The sequence below is a fragment of the Rattus norvegicus genome, chromosome 1 (assembly GCF_036323735.1).
Source record: "Rattus norvegicus strain BN/NHsdMcwi chromosome 1, GRCr8, whole genome shotgun sequence".
Lineage (NCBI taxonomy): Eukaryota > Metazoa > Chordata > Mammalia > Rodentia > Muridae > Rattus > Rattus norvegicus.
In genome coordinates this window covers 101,645,162-101,664,511 of record NC_086019.1, presented here as the reverse complement: position 1 = coordinate 101,664,511, position 19,350 = coordinate 101,645,162, and the positions used below count along the sequence as shown (strand labels likewise).

At 46.1% G+C, this 19,350-nt stretch overlaps 1 long non-coding RNA gene across 1 annotated transcript in view; it reads left to right on the top strand.

Moving 5' to 3' along the window:
• Positions 1-9,653: 9,653 nt before the first annotated feature.
• LOC108349455 (uncharacterized) overlaps positions 9,654-19,350 on the top strand; it is a 37,499-nt gene continuing 27,802 nt past the window's right edge. The window contains exons 1-2 of the long non-coding RNA XR_005499024.2: positions 9,654-15,572; positions 17,091-17,169. This is a non-coding gene — a long non-coding RNA (uncharacterized LOC108349455). The remainder of the gene's footprint in view (positions 15,573-17,090; positions 17,170-19,350) is intronic.

Genomic DNA, 19,350 nt, shown 5'->3' with positions numbered 1-19,350 from the left:
TTCATACTTCTCTACTGAGCTCAATTCCTGTGTTTTGTGTGAAAATAACCACTACTTCAAGAGTGTTTGCATTATAAGATAGATTTGCCTCCAGCAAAGGACTTAGGAGTATAGGACACTGTTCTCAGGTCCCGATGGTCATGGCCTTCAGCATGCCTTGGAATATGGCAATAGATGATCCCCTTTTTGTCCCCTTGTGACAGGGACCACACATGCAGCTGAGCAATTATTGATACTGAAGGTGTTTACACAGTGAACCATGCTGTTGTTTTATTTTGAGACACACTTCGCTCTAACACTAGGGAACAAAACACACACACACACACACACACACACACACACACACACACACACACACTGATATTATAATCTCCCTCACAACTTGCGTTTTTGCTAAAGATTAAAAATGTTACTTCTCAAATATGCTTCTGAAATTGCTTTAGAGATGCCATCATCGGGACCCATGTGCACCGGGCAGTACTTATCAAAGCAAATGCTAGTCAGACTTCATTTGCCTAAAGCTGCCACTCAATCGAGCAATCTGTGAATAGCACCCAGTCTATCCCCTGAGTCCTGTGTGCATTTGGGAAATTAATTATGACTCTTTCATACGCATCATAAAAGTGATGCACAGGGCCATCAGTTTGCTTCCTTTCTGCAGGCAGAGGCATTAAGGCTGTGAGAGGCCTGTAAGCAGTAGCTGGCTTTCATGCTGGCAGAAGGGCATGCGGTATCAGGAGACCTGGGTAAGGGAGGGCCATCAGAGAAGTCCAGGAGGCAGGATGAAGGGATGCTCTGAAGTATTCCAAGAGCACCTGCTTTGCATGCTGAGAGCTTGTGACTGGCTTTCATGCTCGGCCTGGATAATTGTGATCTGGTTCTGTGAGCTGAGACAGGTTTATGGAAAGCTGGCCCAGATGTGATTGAGCTGAAACCCAACAGAGCACTTGAAGATAGCAAGTGACAATGCTGTGTCAGGGAGGACTGGTGAGCCAGAGAGGAGAGAGTGGGTACCATCGGGGCTGGGCTGTAGACAGCCCCACTCTCGGCAGTTCTTGCAGGATGGACCTGAAGTGGTAATTTCTGGTTTCATTGGAGAATCAGTTGTGTCATGTTATGTTCTTCTGAAAACTGTCTTCTGAGAGGAAGGTTTGCTGAAGCAGACATGTGAGAGGATATTTTCCTGAGAACAGACATGTGGTATCTTTCTGGAAGTTGCCAAGTGAAAGGACATGGAATGTTTTGCTGGAGTGGACACTTGAGAGGTATGTGATGTTTGAGAAGAGTGTAAGTATAACCCAACAGACGATGGTCTTTCATTGGTTTGCCTTGCTACTCTTTGCTGGTCTTCCTTGGGCTTTACTGTCTTTGCTGATTAAGCTGTAGCATCCTCGCCTTGCTTTCTTTGCTGATCTTTGCTTGTCATGACTATAGAGAACCACACCCAAGAACTTCTGGTGGTATTCTGGTTGCTTCTTCACCAGATCCTGAAGAAACAACCTTGGGGTTTCTTCCAGATCTAACCATTGCTATTTATTCATGTTTGGTGTTTGCTGAGTGGACTGGATTGCCACTGCTGATTTGTGTTTGGTGTTTTGCTAGTGAATTGGACTGCTGACAGCAAAGATTGTAATCTCCCCAAAGAACTATTTCTAAACAGGTCCACGACCCCTGTTCCCTATTATCTTTTCTTATCCCCTACCTCTGTGTACTGAAGCAGTAAAGAACCATAATTGAAGTAGGTTTTGAAAAATCTAAGCCTACACAGGCCATCTGGGTATGGAGAGTGGAAGAAAGCCCCAAGTGAATGTGTAAAGAGGGGACGAAGTCCTGAGTGAATGTGTATTATTAGACATGGGCAGGGCCATGTTAAGGCCCTCATACAAATCCACTAGCAAATGACTCAGACACACAGAGGTCATTCAGAGGGGTAGCAACACCTTCCTATGGAGTGAGGGTGAATATTGAGGGTGTGTGCAACCACAAATGTTTGAGAAGGATTGACTACTCTGTGCAAACCACAACAACTCCAGCATCCTCTTCTCTTAAGACTGCATGCTGAGATTGCTCCCCTAGAGAGACTTCCTACTGGGCTAGGTAACCCCTCCTTCTGCGCCTTACATAATGTGCTAAAGTCCTGGGTTGCTTCCTAGTTGGTGCCTTCTGTCAGAGAGAGCACAGCCCCCCCCCCTCACCCCCAGCTGTTCTGTACGTGTGTCTCTGTTTGTCCTTTCTTCATTGTCTTGCCTGTCCCAGTCAAGCTTCTAGGAATTAGTCAAGCTGTGCAGAACTAGACATTGGACTTCTCATCAAAGGCCAGCTTCTTTCTCCATATCAGTAGTGGATGTAGATGGGTTTTTCATCTGGAAGCCCTGCTGTACACTGACCTCATCTATTGGACTTTCTGTCTCTCAAGCAAATTGGACTCAATCTGTCAAAATTCTATTGGCATGAGTCAGTGTTTCATCAATGTTACAAAATACTCAAATACACTAATAAATTTATCAATGTTTATTTATGTTATATTTTTGATACAAGTCTTATTACGTAGCCTTTGCTGTCCTAAAATTTACTATGCATGCCAGTCTGGCTTTGAAGTAACAGATATCCTCTTGTCTCTGTGACTCATGTGCTGGGGTTAAAGGTATACATCACCACACATGGACCAAGGTTCATTTTGCCTCATGTTTTCAGTCTGCGATCACACATATGAGGACATAATACATCATGATAGGAGTGTCCCTTGGAAGCTCTGAGGCATTTCCTTGGAGAGCTGTCTGTGGTAAATACAGTGTGAATGTAGGGGGTAGCTGCTCAGACTGAGATGTATGGGTATTACTTGACATCAGGGTCCAAGGACTTACAGCCCACAGAAGGATTCTAAAATGATTTCTGATTCATCATTGGTTCCCCTTAGACAATATTGTTAGTTGAATGTTTGTGATTTCAAAACTTGTATGTCAAGATCCCTGCCCCTCGGCTGATGGTAATAGGAGGTGGAGCCTTTAAGGTGTGATTAGGTTGCCGTGGAGGGGCCCCCAAGGATAGGATTAGTGTCCTCAGCAAAGAGATCGCTCTTCTTCCTATTCAGAGAAAAGCTGGTTCTCTACACACCAGGAAGAGCCTTCACCAGCTGCTGTAAAAGGCACTTTGACCACAATTAGGCTCCTGTTTGCTGTTTGCGCTCACTTGGTTTTGGTGTATTGAGTCACCTGAAGGATGGTTAAGGTAGGAGACCGTGAGGTGCTACTGGTCAGGCAAGCAGAAGGGTGAGCCTGCCCAGAACTATGAGTACCTATTGGTGGTCACTCTGTCAAATCTTTGACCATCTGTCACTTCCTTTCAAAATGAGCTTCATGTAGAGGTAGTTAGGAGTCTCTGGGGCTGTAATGGCTGGTCTCCCTCCCACCGCAGCCTTGTTAGCCTAGCTCTGCCTCATCCAGCCAGACCTAAGAAGGAAGACACATGCCTCATTACCTTGTCTTATTTGGGGTTGGGATGTGGTGACTTGGGTAACGATAGAGTTGAGGAACTTGAGACTGATCAAGGTCCCTGAAGCGGAATGGAGCACAGCATTAAGCTCCCATCAACTTCTAAAACAAGTGATCTAGAGGCTGTGGGGATGCTCCCTCCACCCTGCTCCCCAGCTGTTGTGACGATGCTTAATGCTTCATTTAGTGGCCACTCAAGCAGAACTCTCTAGCCTCAGGATAGATTTTCATTCTCTGAAACACACACACACACACACACACACACACACACACATACACACACATGAAAATTAAGTGTTGGTGATATGTGCCTACCTGACTATCAGTGGCAACATAAACTGCCTTTAAACTGTCACCTCGACACTCTACAAGAACATTGATGAGCTGTGCTACCTCACAGTGCCGTGCTGGGCTTCTCATGAAACCACACACACCCCCTCTCCCTATTGTCTTGCACCACCTGGTAACAATCCTCTGTGCTACTTGACTGGACATCTTTGATGGCTTTTTCTGTACTGAAACCCAGCAGGGTGTGATAGCCTTGAACTTACTCTGTAGTGCAGACTGGCCTTGAACCTGTGATCTTCCTGCCTCAAGGCTCCTGAGTATCCACTATCATTAGAGATAGTTTCTCTTTGATTTAGGTAACATATTTTATCCAAGATTTAAAAAATGTTTGATTACATTTATTTGTGTATATGTCTGTATATGTGCATGGCCACACATGTATGTGAGTCAGAGAACAAGTTTTTGGAGTTAGTTCTCTCCTTCTGCTGTGCAGATTCTAGGAATTGAACTCAGATTATCTGGTTTTCTGGCCAGCACTTTACTCAATGATCCATCTCCCAGGCCATAGGTAATATATTTTTTAAAACTTAATGTGAGTGTATGCTTTTCCATTGATCTTCTTCAATATATACACATACATGTGCATACATAAATATGTGACATCATTCCTCTTTAAAGTGTTCTTAGGGTGACAAATTGTCTTTGTAAAGAGCCACAAATTTAGGCCTGAGGTAATAGGGCCTGGGATCAAGAAAAAGAATTTCTCATCCATAGGTAGCAATGCCTGTCTCCCCTCCCCCCCACAGTGTCCTTTGCCCTACAACATATAGAGAAATATGGTTCCCAGCCTCCTGTACCACATGACCATGGCTGTGTTCTATGTAGTGGGTCAGGAGGCCATATGACTGGACTTGTGTCAAGTATGAACTATGTGTCCTATTCAGATGTTGGTATCCCAACCCTAATGGCCCACAGTAGCAGCATCTGGATGACTTCCAAATCCCAGTGTGGTTAGTCAAGAAACAGGAGTGAGCATAGCTTCACAGTGTCACCTGACATGGGACTGCATTGGGAGGCCAAGAAGTATGCTACCTGTACCCGCTCCTCGGCAGATCTCTGAAGACCACATCCCCTCTGTCTGCAGGCTTTTCCCAAGGCATGACCCATCTGTGGAATTATGGTGGTCTTGCCCTCAGAACACAGAAGGTGGGCAGTTCTTATACAAACTTAACTGAAAATAAAAACGAAGACCACGCATTCACAGCTGGATCTGATTTTGTGCTGCTGGCCTGTGACCTCCATTATGAAAGGACATAATGCCAGGTTTCCTTCGGGGGAGTTTTCTTCATGACCAGCAGCTATATAGATGGACTGTGCTTGGTACCTGGACACTGGCTGTAGGGTCTGGGGGTGCTGGGAGCCTTCTAGCAGTAGTCAGCCTTGAACTTAACTAGCTGTGCTTATGGGTTTCCCTCTGTATTCTCACCAAGTACAGGCTTGGAGCAAACACACCCTGGCCCAGGCTGAATTGAAGCCTAAAGGGGTCTCATAAGTAGCTGTCCCACATGCTCCACAGTCGTCCTAGTGCCCAAGGGTTCCTCCGCATCAACACCAGGAAGGCTCAGCCCAGTTGCAAGAACATGCTGGAACATTCTGTGTTCTGTGGACTAGCCATGAGGGTAGCACTTAGTTATCACGATGACACAAAGCTCCAGCTGGTCCTGTCAGATCCTTGCCCTGTATCTCTGCCCTCTGCTGTCCTTAGGCTTTCTGATCCCAGTGTCAGGCAACTCTCTTCCCTGCACCATTACAGGGGAGCCTATGAAACTGGTTTTCCTGAGGCCAGGCCAGAGAAAATGCTTCTCAGCCATACTTGGGCCAGGGCTTACCTTGCTCCATAGCTGATTCCTGGCCCCACATCAGTATTTCTGGGAACCAGGAAATCTCAAATTCTCTTGGAAGAGGGACAGGAGCTTTCTGCTATCACATTCTTAGCAATTCTAGCATCTTTGCTCTTGGAAGAATCAGGGGATTTATAAAAACCAGCTTGGGGACCATGTGAGACCCCAACTTCAAGGAAGACAGTTATTGTCAATCCTTCTTCAATTTACGAGACTGTGGGCGAAAAACAAAGTCCATAAATTATGGACAGAAATTCATTAACTTGATAGGAGACCGAGGGCAGATATTAGAAGAGTTTGTGGTGGGTTTTACACAGTAATAGAAAATCATTACAGCTGTGAATACTGCCCCCGCTCTGTTGCCAGGCTCCTGTGAGCTATGAGCAGGCAGACAAGCCCCAGTGCCTGGCCTCAGCCACTCTCGGTGTCTGCTGCCCGTCTGCTGCTGCTAAGGTTGTGAGGAAACTTCAACTATCAACCTTGTGACCAGCAGTTTATAACTTGGCCATAAAAGCTGGGTCATACGAGGCCTCAGTCTGACAGTGTCCCTCATCCTTTTATCTTGGAACTTAGAGTGAGAAGACAGAGTTGGTGGAGGGAGGGCAAGAAGAGAAAGAAGAAGGAGGAGAGGAGAAAAGAACAGAGAGGAGAGGATAACAGGTGATTGGTTGGATTAGAAACTGAAAGGTCAAGTGTAAGCTTGTAGGGCTTTAGCTGCCTTGTAGTATGATTGGAAAGAAAGATAGTCATTCAGTGTTTGCTGCTTACCTGGGATGAACACTCAATCCAACACCACAGTAGATTTCCCATATCCTAGCTTCTCTTTCTGCAAGGGTGGCAGTCAGGTTTATCTGTGGCAGCTTTTAAAGCAGCACATAAGAAAACTTCGCAACCAGACAACCCTGACACCCAGCCACACCGTCTGGTGGAGATACCATGGTGGGGAAGACACCTCACAGCTTGCAAGATAGCTTTTGGAATCTCTGATTGCTGACGTCTGTGTCTTGTGTGCCTCTGTAATGAGGACACTTGGGTTTCTTCTTTAAGTCAGGTTCTGATGGGGACAAGGGCTGCTGAGGATAGCTCTCTCAGAGCTGGCCCTGGCGTCACCTGGTCCGCATGGAAGTGGAAGCTTCCTTCTTCTGAGTGCCACTGAAAGAACCTGGCCCAGCCCTGAGTTTCAGACTTTCTGAGTTCTGGTAGGCCTGACTCCTGCACCTGCATCTCACTGTGCTTTAGCACAGGCAGTGACCAATTGGTGTTCCCAAGTGAAGCCTGATTAAGTAGAAGAAGACTCTGGAAATGGTTCTAAAATGTCTCCCCACCACATGGTTTAAACAAGAGCTATTTACTCCGATTTGGGAGGTGTCAATACCTTTCCCAAAGCCCAGAGGGCATTGACTGATGAACTCTGAGGACCAGGAGAGTAAGCCGTAGACAGGGCCCCTTCACATGGCCAGGCAGGCAGTCTGGACCCACAAAGACTATAAGGCGACAGTCCTGCCATGCTTCTGAGGGGACATCCCCAGTTCCCTCATCCTTACCTAGAACCTGCATGCCTCCATGATTTCTTTTCCCAAATGGGTAGCAAGTGGAATGAGGTGGTTGGCATGGTCCATTGTACAAATAAATCTCAGTCAGGCCTAGCCATATATCCCATCAAATGTGAAGACTCTGAGCCAGTCAGCAAGCTGTGACAGGAGGAAGTGTGTACCCAGGGAAATGGATGGAGATTCTGACTCATTCTTGGTTACCCAGAGCCTCTGCAGTGCCACCTGAGCAGTCTGTTCTCAAGTTACCACAATGGGCCTGCAGCATGTCTCAGCTTGGTGGCTTCTCTCCTGGCTCCTTCCTGCCCTGTACGACCTGCTCCTAGACCCCTTTCTGGCTCAGGCTCCAGGTAGCCATATACCTTCATGGAGTGCAGCACTGACCAGCACATGTACGGCTTTCATCCTCCTGGATAGCAGAGAAGTATTGACATATTCTTCCAAGGAACATGGGTCCTGAGGAGCACTGTGGGAGAACAAAGAAGACTTTATCAGTGAAGAGGATTAAGGAAAGCTGCTCACCACATGTCATACACCTGTTTTGTGATGTTTCTGGGAGTAAAACATCTGTTTCAAATAGGGAAGGAATTGATAGACCCAGGGAAGGGTTAAGTGCAACTCTTTGAGTCAGTCGGTTTGGAGGGGCTACTTAAAGGTGCGTGAGGGACCCATAGGCAGCTGCGCCACTGCGAACTCCCATCCCAGTCAATTTCTACCTCCTTCATAAGCCATGTACAGTTGGGAGGAGGTGATTGAATCTCAGGGTCTTGTGAGGGTCTCTTGACTCCGCTCTATTGCAACAGGGGGTGTTAAACAGCTTTGTCAGAACAGGGCGAGGTATCTACTGTACAGTTCTGGTTATTTTGTTGCCATGAGTACAGGTCAGGTTCTCCTATAGGTCATCAGAGCTGCTCTGTTCCATGACAGTGAAATCATGTCAAGCTGGGGAATCCTTTCTATTAGAATATTAAATCACACCCCTAACACTTTTTAGAAATAGGGTCTTCACAGTCTGGACAGTGTCTTGTGTGCAGGTGGCTGGGTTTGGGGAACATAGAGTGGTAACCTGATGTGGGTAAGGAATGGGAAAGGTGCTATTGGGATCCAGGCTCTTTTCTCTAGAAAACCTCTGAAGCCCTATGTAGTGCTTGTGCCAGTTTAATCACTTGAGGAAAAAGAGGAGAGCATCTGTCTGGTGGTGCTTACCGGTAGTGTTAGCATTCTTGAAGTTTCATGGGTACACATGAGTCCGAATGTCTGGGAGGCTTTTACAGGCAGTAGTTTAGGGCTTTGGAGCACTGAGCAGCTGACACAGTATCTGAAGAAGTGGGGGGTTACTACCTGCAAGTTCCTGCCTAAAGCTGAAATCTTCTAGATGGCTGGAATCAAAATATAAGATTGTCAAAAGATAATGTCCATGAATGGCATGGTTTCTCCCAAGCAGGGAGCGCCATAAGACGAGGAAAAGAAAGAGGAGAAAATGAGGATGTGGGTTCTTGTGGCTGTGTGTCTGCACACAAAGTCTAGTTTTAGATAGTTTTGAAGCCACCGTAGACCCCACTGAAAGCTTGACATTTTGACTAGGCTTGCTGCCAGTGATCTTTGGGGATTTCTCTATCTCCACACTCCAATGATGGAATCTCAGGAATAGGCAGCCATACCTGGATTTTATGTGGGAGAGGGAAATTGGAACTCAGGTCTTCTTACCTGCACAGTTAATGCTGTCCCTCAGTGAACCACCTCTTCATCTCTGCCCCTAACCTCACTTTCTTCTGGTTTCTTTCCTTTTTTTTTTAACTTGAGTATTTCTTATATACATTTCGAGTGTTATTCCCTTTCCCGGTTTCCGGGCAAACATCCCCCTAATCCCTCCCCCTCCCCTTCCTTATGGGTGTTCCCCTCCCCATCCTCCCCCCATTGCCACCCTCCCCCCAACAATCTAGTTCACTGGGGGTTCAGTCTTAGCAGGACCCAGGGCTTCCCCTTCCACTGGTGATTTTTTTTTTTTATTAACTTGAGTATTTCTTATATACATTTCAAGTGTTATTCCCTTTCCCGGTATCCGGGCAAACATCCCCCTCCCCCCTCCCCTTCCTTATGGGTGTTCCCCTCCCAACCCTCCCCCCATTGCCGCCCTCCCCCCACCAGTCTAGTTCACTGGGGGTTCAGTCTTAGCAGGACCCAGGGCTTCCCCTTCCACTGGTGCTCTTACTAGGATATGCATTGCTACCTATGGGGTCAGAGTCCAGGGTCAGTCCATGTATAGTCTTTGGGTAGGGGCTTAGTCCCTGGAAGCTCTGGTTGCTTGGCATTGTTGTACATATGGGGTCTCGAGCCCCTTCAAGCTCTTCCAGTTCTTTCTCTGATTCCTTCAACGGGGGTCCTATTCTCAGTTCAGTGGTGATCTTACTAGAATATTCATTGCTACCTATGAGGTCAGAGTTCAGGGTCAGTCCATGTATAGTCTTTAGGTAGTGGCTTAGTCCCTGGAAGCTCTGGTTGCTTGGCATTGTTGTACATATGGGGTCTCGAGCCCCTTCAAGCTCTTCCAGTTCTTTCTCTGATTCCTTCAACGGGGGTCCTATTCTCAGTTCAGTGGTTTGCTGCTGGCATTCGCCTCTGTATTTGCTGTATTCTGGCCATGTCTCTCAGGAGCGATCTACATCCATCTCCTGTCGGCCTGCACTTCTTTGCTTCATCCATCTTGTCTAATTGGATGGCTGTATATGTATGGGCCACATGTGGGGCAGGCTCTGAATGGGTGTTCCTTCTGTGTCTGTTTTAATCTTTGCCTCTCTATTCCCTGCCACGGGTATTCTTATTCCCCTTTTAAAGAAGGAGTGAAGCATTCTCATTTTGATCATCCGTCTTGAGTTTCATATAGACTGAAACTGCTGGTGTGTGATCTAGAGACACACTGGTACCATGGACAGAGCCTGTCACCTGCCTCCTCATCTATGGGTAGGGTATTCCTGGTGAGCTGTCCAGTTACAATGTAGTCTTGCAGACCTGGCTTCATGTTGGCGTTCTGTGAGCAGATGACTCTGTGGTGAACATTTTATCACTTTGGCAAAGTGCTTGAGGAAAATAGCTTAAAAGGCAGAAGACTCTTTTTGACTCACAGTTTTAAGGCAGTTGACAGTCATGGTTGAGAGGGCATGATGGAGCAGAGATGTTTAGACAGGAAGCAGAAAGAGATTGTCTGAAGTTGCAAGCTTTTCCCCCTTCTCAGTCCATCTGGACCTCCAGCCTCTGAGATGATGTCACCCAAATCTGGGGTAAGGATCTACTCTGTGGTGGTTTGATGAGAATGGCTCTGTCCTGACTAGTTTAGTAACAGACACAACCTAGAGTCAAATGAAAGAAGTGAACGTGAATTGAGAGAAAAATTCCTCCATAAGTGCCAGCTGTAGGACATTTTCTTGATTGGTGGTAGATGAGGGAGGGCCAACACCATTGGCTACTACTAGCTGGACTAGTAGTCCTGAGTTCTACAGGAAAGCAGGCTTTACAAGTCATGGGGATCAAGACAGTAAGTAGCACTTCTCCAGTGCCTGCATCAGCTTCTGCCTTCTTGAGTTCCCTCGGTGACAAATGGTTACCTGGAAATATAATCTGAAATAAACCCTTTGCTATCCAAGTTGATTCTGTCATTGCATTTCTTGACAGCAGTAGCAACCCTAACTAAAACAGATTCTAAAGGCTCATGTGTTTGAATATTTGGTCCGTCTTGGAGGGACTTAAAAGGGGTGAGGAGCTGCGGCTTCGTTGGAGGAAGTCACTGGTGGTGGGATTTGAGGTTTCAAAGGACTCAAGCCTTTCCTAGTTGACTCATTTCAACCTCCTGGTTTCTGATCATGATGTGAGTTCTGAGCTGCCTCCTTGGCTCTGTCATCATGGACCCTCTGAAACTGTAAGCAAAACTAAACTTTCTTTTATAAGTTGCCTTGGTCATGGTGTTTTATCACAGCATAGAAAAGTAACTAAAACACAGTCTTTGTTTATAGTCTCTGGAAATGCTTCAACTGAAACACCTAGATGCGCTTTATTGATCTGCTAGGCACTTCTCAATCCAGTTGACCCAACAAACACTTTTAGCCACCTGAAAGTTTTGCCTATGCTATATTCCAGGAACCTTCTGGAAAGGAGATGGTGGCAAGATGGCAGTTCTATTTCCTTCTACTCTAGTCTCTTTTACCAGTTACTGGAAGTTTCTATGGTGCTTCAAAATTCTATCCAAGCTCCTCTGAGTTTTGCCTAGCACGCATGACTCTGTCAGGAGATGATGCTACATGATGCCTCTATGATACTATGCATGGGGCTATGTGTACACTCTTTCATTCAATCCCCATGCCATTCCTTCAAGCCCTCATTATCTCCTTGCTCAAAGGAAGAAACAGTTAAGCAGCTCTTACCAACTGCTAAGTAGCTTAACAGGACTGAAACCCAGGCTGGTCTCACCTTTAAACACAAGATGATTTCCACCCCGTCCCACAGGCTGAAAGATCAAGCTTGTGCCAGCTAAGTGACAACCCCACTTCTTCAGCCTGGGAGTGGTCTGGCAGAAGAATGTGATTTTTTTTTTCAAATTTCCCTTCGAGTTTCCATCTGTTCACCCAGCAACCAAATTTATGCATGTTCAGACACCATCTGGGACTGTAGCCCCATTTCCCAATTTGAGGCATTTTTCCATTTTGTACTTAACATGCAAGATGGGGTGGTGGTCTAGAATAAATAGCTCAGCTCAGATTGCCAAGGCTCTGGGTGTCTCCACAGGAATTTTCTCTGAGGAAAGAGAAGGAAGAGGGATTTTTTGCTAAACTGGAATTTTGTTTTCCAGCCACGAGGCTATTTCTTCTGGCTGGCATTTCAGTGGGCTCCCATCTGCTGGCTGCATTTCATGATGGCTCTTTGTTGTCTCAACTGAGAGCAGATGATGTGTACCACTGAGTGTGTGGGCATATGTGTGTATGTGCATGTGTGTGTATGTATGTGTGCACATTTATGAACCAACTCCTCACAACTTTGAAAATGCTTCTTATTACCTGTTACCTGCAGGCCTGGTGGGCTCATAATCACACAACCATACATCTTGAAAAGACTAAGCTTGGAGACAGGAAAAGCAGAGACCCCACAGGTTTGTAAGTTCCAGAGTCTTCAGAGTTCTCACTCCTCTGTAATGATTTTAACCATATTTAGCTTGGGACCCAGAAAACCTGTCAGATTTAGAACTAAACTGAACTTTTAAAACTCTTTCTTCCATCCCACTAGGAAACAGATTCTAGTTTTCCGGCCACGAGTAGGTTAATTTCCTTTGTTATCTGCTCCTGTCACAGGACTCCTTGCTTGCAGATATCCTATGGGTAATATCCATCCTCACTGTTACATTCATAGACAGTCAATCTCCAGTTGCTGAGAGTGGGCTTCCGGGGCCTGTCTAGTTTATTTGTGACAGAGTCTCTAAAGACAGTTCAGAACTTGTGGTCTTATTTGCTCACCTTCCTGAGTACTGAGATCACAGGTTATAATATCTGTCTGGGTATTATCTTCATGTCCTTATGTGAACCACACTTTTTCATGATCCGAGTCCTCTCACTCTGCCTATCACTGTCCAAAAACAGCCAATGCTGTACCATTTTTTGAGGTGACATGTGACCCTCTCTTTCTCTTCCTTATGTGTATTCCTCTTGTTCCCATAGTCTGGGTGGCAAATGCTTATGAGTTTTAGGAAGGAGCCTGGGGTAGAGTTCAACGTGCATGTGGTTTGGAGGGCTCACCTTTCTTAGTAGTGGCAATTTATGCACAGAGACAGTACCTTGGGGATGTGGAAGGGATAGTCTATGCAGTGTGCACAGAGCTTTGCCTAGGGTCTAGCATCCACTTCCATTATATGGCCTATATTTGTTATCTGTGTTGTGTTCTCAATTGGGAATAAACATGGAAGGGTAAGAAGCAAAGAGAGTGATGTGGATGGAGGAATGTCAGCAGCATAGCTTTACAGAGAGCACCGAGAATTCAGGGGCCCCCTGTAATTGATCAGTGGTCAGGAGCTCTTTCTTTCTTGGGTAGTTTTCTTCTTCGCGAATTCTGAATCCCTTACTCTTCTATCTGAGTGCTTGCTCAAATCCCACGTTTCCTCACTCCTTCCCTTTGCTTTTCTGTAGTCCTGGATATGAGGCCCAGGGCCTTATGTATGTTACACAAGTGCTGTCCTGCTAGGCTACATTCCCTTCCTTCCCCATTCTTGTGGTACTGGGGCTGTAATTCATGCCGCTGCATATGTTAGGTAGGCAATGGACCACTGAACCTCATCTAAAACACTCTTTTAACTTGAAATTTTGGCATATAATCTTACTAAACTGATCATGTTGTCTGCGAGCTTAATAACCTCCTGCCTAGGCCGCCTAAGTGCTTAGTATTATAGGCTTCTATACCATAGAACCCTGCTAATGCCTTGACGTTCTAAGCCTGCGGTAATAGTTTGCATAGGTAGGAAATTTGAGAGGAGCTCACTAATGAACCATATCTCATAAGAGAGGCTTAAGGATATCTCTCATCCCTTTCACTGAAGTTGTGAGAAGACAACTGTCTGTGATGACGGGACTTCAACTAACACTAAATCTGCTAGCGCCTTATATTTCTGAAGCCTCCAATAAGAATAAATTTCTGTTGTTTCAAGTCACTGAGTCTGTCTTGTTTAAGCATCCTGAATGGACCACAACATCATCATATGCCATTCTCCTGATCCTTTGAAGAGCTTTGGTGTGGTGCCCAGCATCCACATATTCCATAGAGCAGTGTAGAGAATGCCCGCTGAGGTCTAAGGTTTCCTGGCTCCGTGCCCCTAGCTGATGCTTACTGTCAGGAATCTCTACTCCATCTTACCCTTCGAGGCAAACTTCTAAGCGTTCTTCAAGACCCAAATGCCAGGTGTCACCTGTCCTAGGAAGCCTTCTAGTCCCCAGGCTGTTCCACCTGTATACTTTGTGGTCCCTGGGCACTGACTCCAATGGGTCTCCTGGCTGATTTCTTCTTCCTGTGTGCTCCTGAGATAAGATACTGTAATTTGCACCTCAAGAAGTTAGCACTCGCCAAATTAGTAGCAGAAAATTCTGGAAAATGACCTAGCCACCCCGCGTCCATAAGCACCACTCCACTTTCATCTGCTGGAATATTTGTATTCAGATCCTGATGTCCTTTTGGGAGTGCACAACTCAGGACCCAGCACCCATTCCTTTTAACTTCAGCACTGGGGCTGAAGCCCCACTAGCCAGGATCCCCTCCTCAACAATGACCTGGAAGCATTTACATATAATAAGCCAATATAGCCTAGCTTGCAGAGGGTACAGTTTGAGATTCGAGTAGGAAGTTGTAATTAGAAACTAATCAGCCATGGCTTCCCAGCTGGTCAGTGCTACCAGACTGGAGTCCCAGTTGTAGCTGTCTGTGGCAAGGATTCTGGGGAGACAAGCATGCCTACTAAATGCCCATCTAGTCTCTGCTGAACACCAAGGCCGTTTACTTACTGCCAAATAGAGCCACCCACTGGGGCCTAGTTACTGAGAGGAGTATGCTGAACTGCAAGAGGATATGATATTTTCTTTCTCTGTCTGGTTTTCTCTCTGAACAGCAGGGACTGGGTGGTCTTTATTGGGACCCTCTTTTACTTCTTTGCATGGTATGGCTTAGTAATGAAGGCTCGCATATGACCTCCATGGTCTTTTCATGGGATTTTTGGTAGCTAGGACAAATGAAGGTGGTCCGATGCCATTTGGGGGCAATACGTCTGTCCTTTGTGGGCTATAGAAATGGATTTAGTTATTTTCCTAGGGATCCCCCACACTTGCAGAGCGAAAAGATTATCTTCAGTCACTTCAAAGCCAGGCATCATCTCTGAGTCTTCAGGGAACTGCTTCCTTCAGAACAAACGTTGGAGTGGGGTTGGGAGTTGGGTAAGGCTGTCGCAGTCCTGCTTTCAGTTGGATATGTAATGGAAATGGAATTTATAGTCCCTTTCTGAGTCTTACATTTGTTAAATGCAGAGCAAGAATGATGATGATACTTGAGTTATTATTGAAAATGAGCCATGTCTCCATATGTAGAATGGCTCTCTGAGGTGAAGAAAGAGCACTGTTGGCTGCCAAGGGTCAGCAGCTCCATACAGCATTTGCATGGAGCACCAATGCTATCCCACCACTGCATCTCCAACAAAGACAGAATGCTAGAGGTGGGAGTTGATGTCACAATGGGGAGGGAACAGATGTCCAGCAAATAAGCCAGGACACATGTAATTAAGTCAGTCTATGGTCAGGAGGTCTTTGAGGCCAGAACAGTGATGGATGGTGAGTATGTAAAACCAAGGCCAAGGAACAAAGGCCTCAGGAGCCGGGAGGAGCTGTTTGTTGGTGCCAAAACAGTGAGTTCTCCTGAATCTCTGTTTTAGCATCTCACCGGTGGGTACCATCTGAGTGCGTAGGACTAATAATGGTTGGTGGTGAGTTGTGGACATTTTGAGGCAGTGTAATGGAAGGGTGATCTTCCACATCACTACCTGAGTGGAATCGCTCACCTGAGTGGAATGTGAGTGTCAGGTGGTCTCTGGAAGGGGTCTGACTCCCTTCCCTACTTTGCTGCCATTCAGTGCTAGCTTGACACAAGGTCTCATAGTCCTAGAATCAAAAGACAGCAGAACTCTGGCATGTTAACCCTTCAGGACCCAATAGAACCTGATTCAGTTCATGCAGGGGGCAAAGGGCAAGAGGTCTGCTTTAAACTCTATGGACTGTGTCTTGTTTCTCTTCATGGGCCTCGGTTTTCTCCTTAGGCAGATGTGAGAGCTGGGTCTGGTTTTGCCAAGAGCTTTTTTTCATCAGTGACAGATTATGCTCATATAGAGCACCATTAAAAAAGAAGAAAGAATGTCAAGAAAGCCCCATCAGCCATCAGTTTACAAGTTTTTGTACAGTTTCCCCCATTGGGAGACCAAAGTGTGATTAGACCATATGTTAGGCTAATTGTTCCCCAAACAGAATAATTTAAATGTTTGGATATGCTTGCAAGAGGGAAGCAAAATGAAGGGAATAGTGGGCAGTAGGAAGGGGACTGGTCCCTTCTCCGAAGTATTCCTGAGGAGGACCCTTTCTAGCCTCAGTGCTACAGGCATGGCCATGACCATGGCAGCAGGGCCAAGCACAGCAGCTGAATGCCTGGCCTTTGGTGTGGAAGGTAGAGGCTGGTTCTAATGTTCGTTCATCCATCCATCCATCCATTCACTTTATGTGTAACGCTAGAGTGCTCAGCACATGCTTGATCTAAAACTAGGTTGCTGGAGACCCAGCAGTCAGGAAGCCATCTGAAGTTGATGCAATGTAGAGCCCACAGACTAACCAGGTGGTAGGCAAATCACTAAAGAAATGCAGTGACCTGTGACATGTTCTGGGGTGAGAAAAGATATTCAGGGGTCTGAGGTAGGCTGCTTGGTGTCAAGAGGTGATGTTCAGTCATTGACCCACGGTGGTGAGAGCAACCAGGTAGCAGAGGAAAACATTTTTAGAACGAGTGGCTGGTAGGAAGAAGCACACTATAGGAGTAGAATGACCTATAGAGTGTAGGAGGTCTATCACATTCAGAGTTGAACTTGCAAGGAAGGGTGGAAGTATGTTGAATTAAATATTTAAAAAATAAATCTTCATTAGGCAAAACCCCCATCAAAAGTGGGGCTAGCCAGTTCTAGAAGGCTGAGTGTGACTCTGAGCCCATGAATATGATGAAAGAAAGAGAAGTTGATGGGACACTTGCTTCTATCCAGAACTCTATGCCCTTTCAAGAGGACTTCTCAGGTGATCTTTCTGTATCCTCAGGCTCCTGGTGAGGGGTTTCAGCTGTTTCAGTCCAGGATGAACTCCAAATACTCTCATGGCATTGATGTGGATCAGACTGGTAAGAGATGGTAAACACTTTTGGTGGTGACAGTGGCCCTGAAGACTGAGATGTAGTCTAATGCTTTGATACAGATCGTGAGACTGAAGAAGGGGGGAGCTATGCATGGTCTCTAGTTCACTAAGTATACCTCTTCTAGACAGTGGACAGTGATCACTTGGGTGACGTGTGGCTGTGGTAACTAGATATGAACAACAGTCCCTTTATCTGCTTCAAGATTAGAAGTATAGACTTGGCCTCAGCCACTGGGTCCTTCCCAATAAGGCAGGCCAGGCATAGCACATGCTGTAGTTGAGAAGGCAGGTACCATCAGGTCTTTCAAGAATGAGGTTGGGGGGCATGTTCTAGATGGAAAGGACTGCAAATAAGTTTGGGTATTGTAACATGGAGAAGGTGGAGAACAGTGAATGTGTTGAGCTTGGTCAGAAAGCTCAGAGGCCACAAGCAGCTGGAGAGGTGCAAGGGTTTGCCTGCCAGGCTCAGCTGCCTCCCTCCCTCCTGCATACCCTTCCTCCATCATTACTATACCACCCTGCAGTTGTAGCTGAGTTGAAGGAGGACTGAGAGATGTATTCAAATATGGTTTGCTTCAAAGAATGAACTTAATTAGGCATTTAAGTCTGTGGTTGTGAGTCCAAAGTTTTCTCTCTTTTGGCATGTGATCCCAGCAATGCTAGTGAGGCTCATTGACAGAAATATTCAGATAGCTGAGAAGGGAGTAAAGCAGATGGACCCATGTTAGAATTAACTGTTCCCTGGCAGTTTCCAGCTAAGAGCAGATACATCAAATTCAGTGGGCACATGCATCACAAGATGCCTTGCTCTGTGCAGCACCCCACCCCAGACTTTTCTCCGGGATCACCAGTATTTAGATTCGTGGTTACTCAGCAGTGAACCTGTTGTTGTTACTATTATTTTGTTTTGTTTTGAGGCAAGGTCTCACTATGTAGTTTTGACTGTATGTAGACCAGGATGATCTTGAACTTACAGAGATCCACCTGCTTCTGTCTCCTTGGATTAAAGGCATACAGCACCACACCTGGCAATACTGAGCCTTTTTAAAAATAATTATCTTTAATCTTTTTTACAGTCCAGTCATTATCTCCCTTCCAGACCACCCTCCGAAAGCTCCCCATCCCGTTAGTCCTCACCTGTGTCCAAGAAGATGCCCCCATCCCCCCATCCCTCCACACGCTGAGAGGCTTCCACACTCTTTGGGCCTCAACTCTCTCCAGGGTTAGGTGCATCACCTCTCACTGAGGCCATACAAGGCCTCTGTATATATGTGTCGTCAGGAAGCCTCACACCAGCTGGTGTATGCTGCTTGGTTGGTGGCTCAGTGTCTGAGAAATCTTGGGGTTCCGGGTTAGTTAAGACTGGTGGTCTTCCTATGTAGTCATTTTCCTCCTTAACTTCCTCCAACTTTTCCCCAATTCAACCACAGGGGTCCCTGACTTCAGTCTGTTGGTTGGGTGTAAGTATCTGAGTCTGTCTCAATCAGCTGCTTGTTGGGCCTCTGGGAGGGTAGCAGCCATGTTAGGATTCTGTCTGTAGGCACAGCATAGCATCAGTATCTCTGGTACACTCTAGAGAGTCCCCCACCTCCCACCTCCCATCTCCTACTTCCCACTTCCCACCTCCACCTCCCACCTCCCACCTCCCATCTCCAGAGGTTGCTTCTTTCCGTTCATTCTGCTGGCCCTCAGGGCTTTATTCCTGTCCCACCAATTGAGCCTTTTATACAATGGGTATTATAACAAAATACAGTGCAACTGGAAGTCCCACTCTTAAAAAGTTCGACACTTTAAATGCTCAGGGTATCTTAAACCATCCAAAGTCTCTTAACTGTGGGATCCTATGAAGAAAAAACAAGTTACATACACTCTCATTTTTTTTCCAAAAGAAAAGAACTGGGGCATAAAAGCAACCACAACCAGGTAAAGCAAAGCCCAGTAGTGTAACTCAGTTTCTGACATCAGGAATGTTCTCTACTCTGGTCTCCAGAGGTCTTGGGTAATCCATCTCTGTTGGGGACCGGGACCGGACTGCCGAACTAGGCACCCTGCCCTGAGCAGATTCCTGAGAAGGGCTTGACCTTTTCAAAGAAAGAACATGTCCCCAGAAGACGGTTGCCTCTTTGTCTAAGGAGGATATCTTGCAGTTTAATGATTCACCTTATGT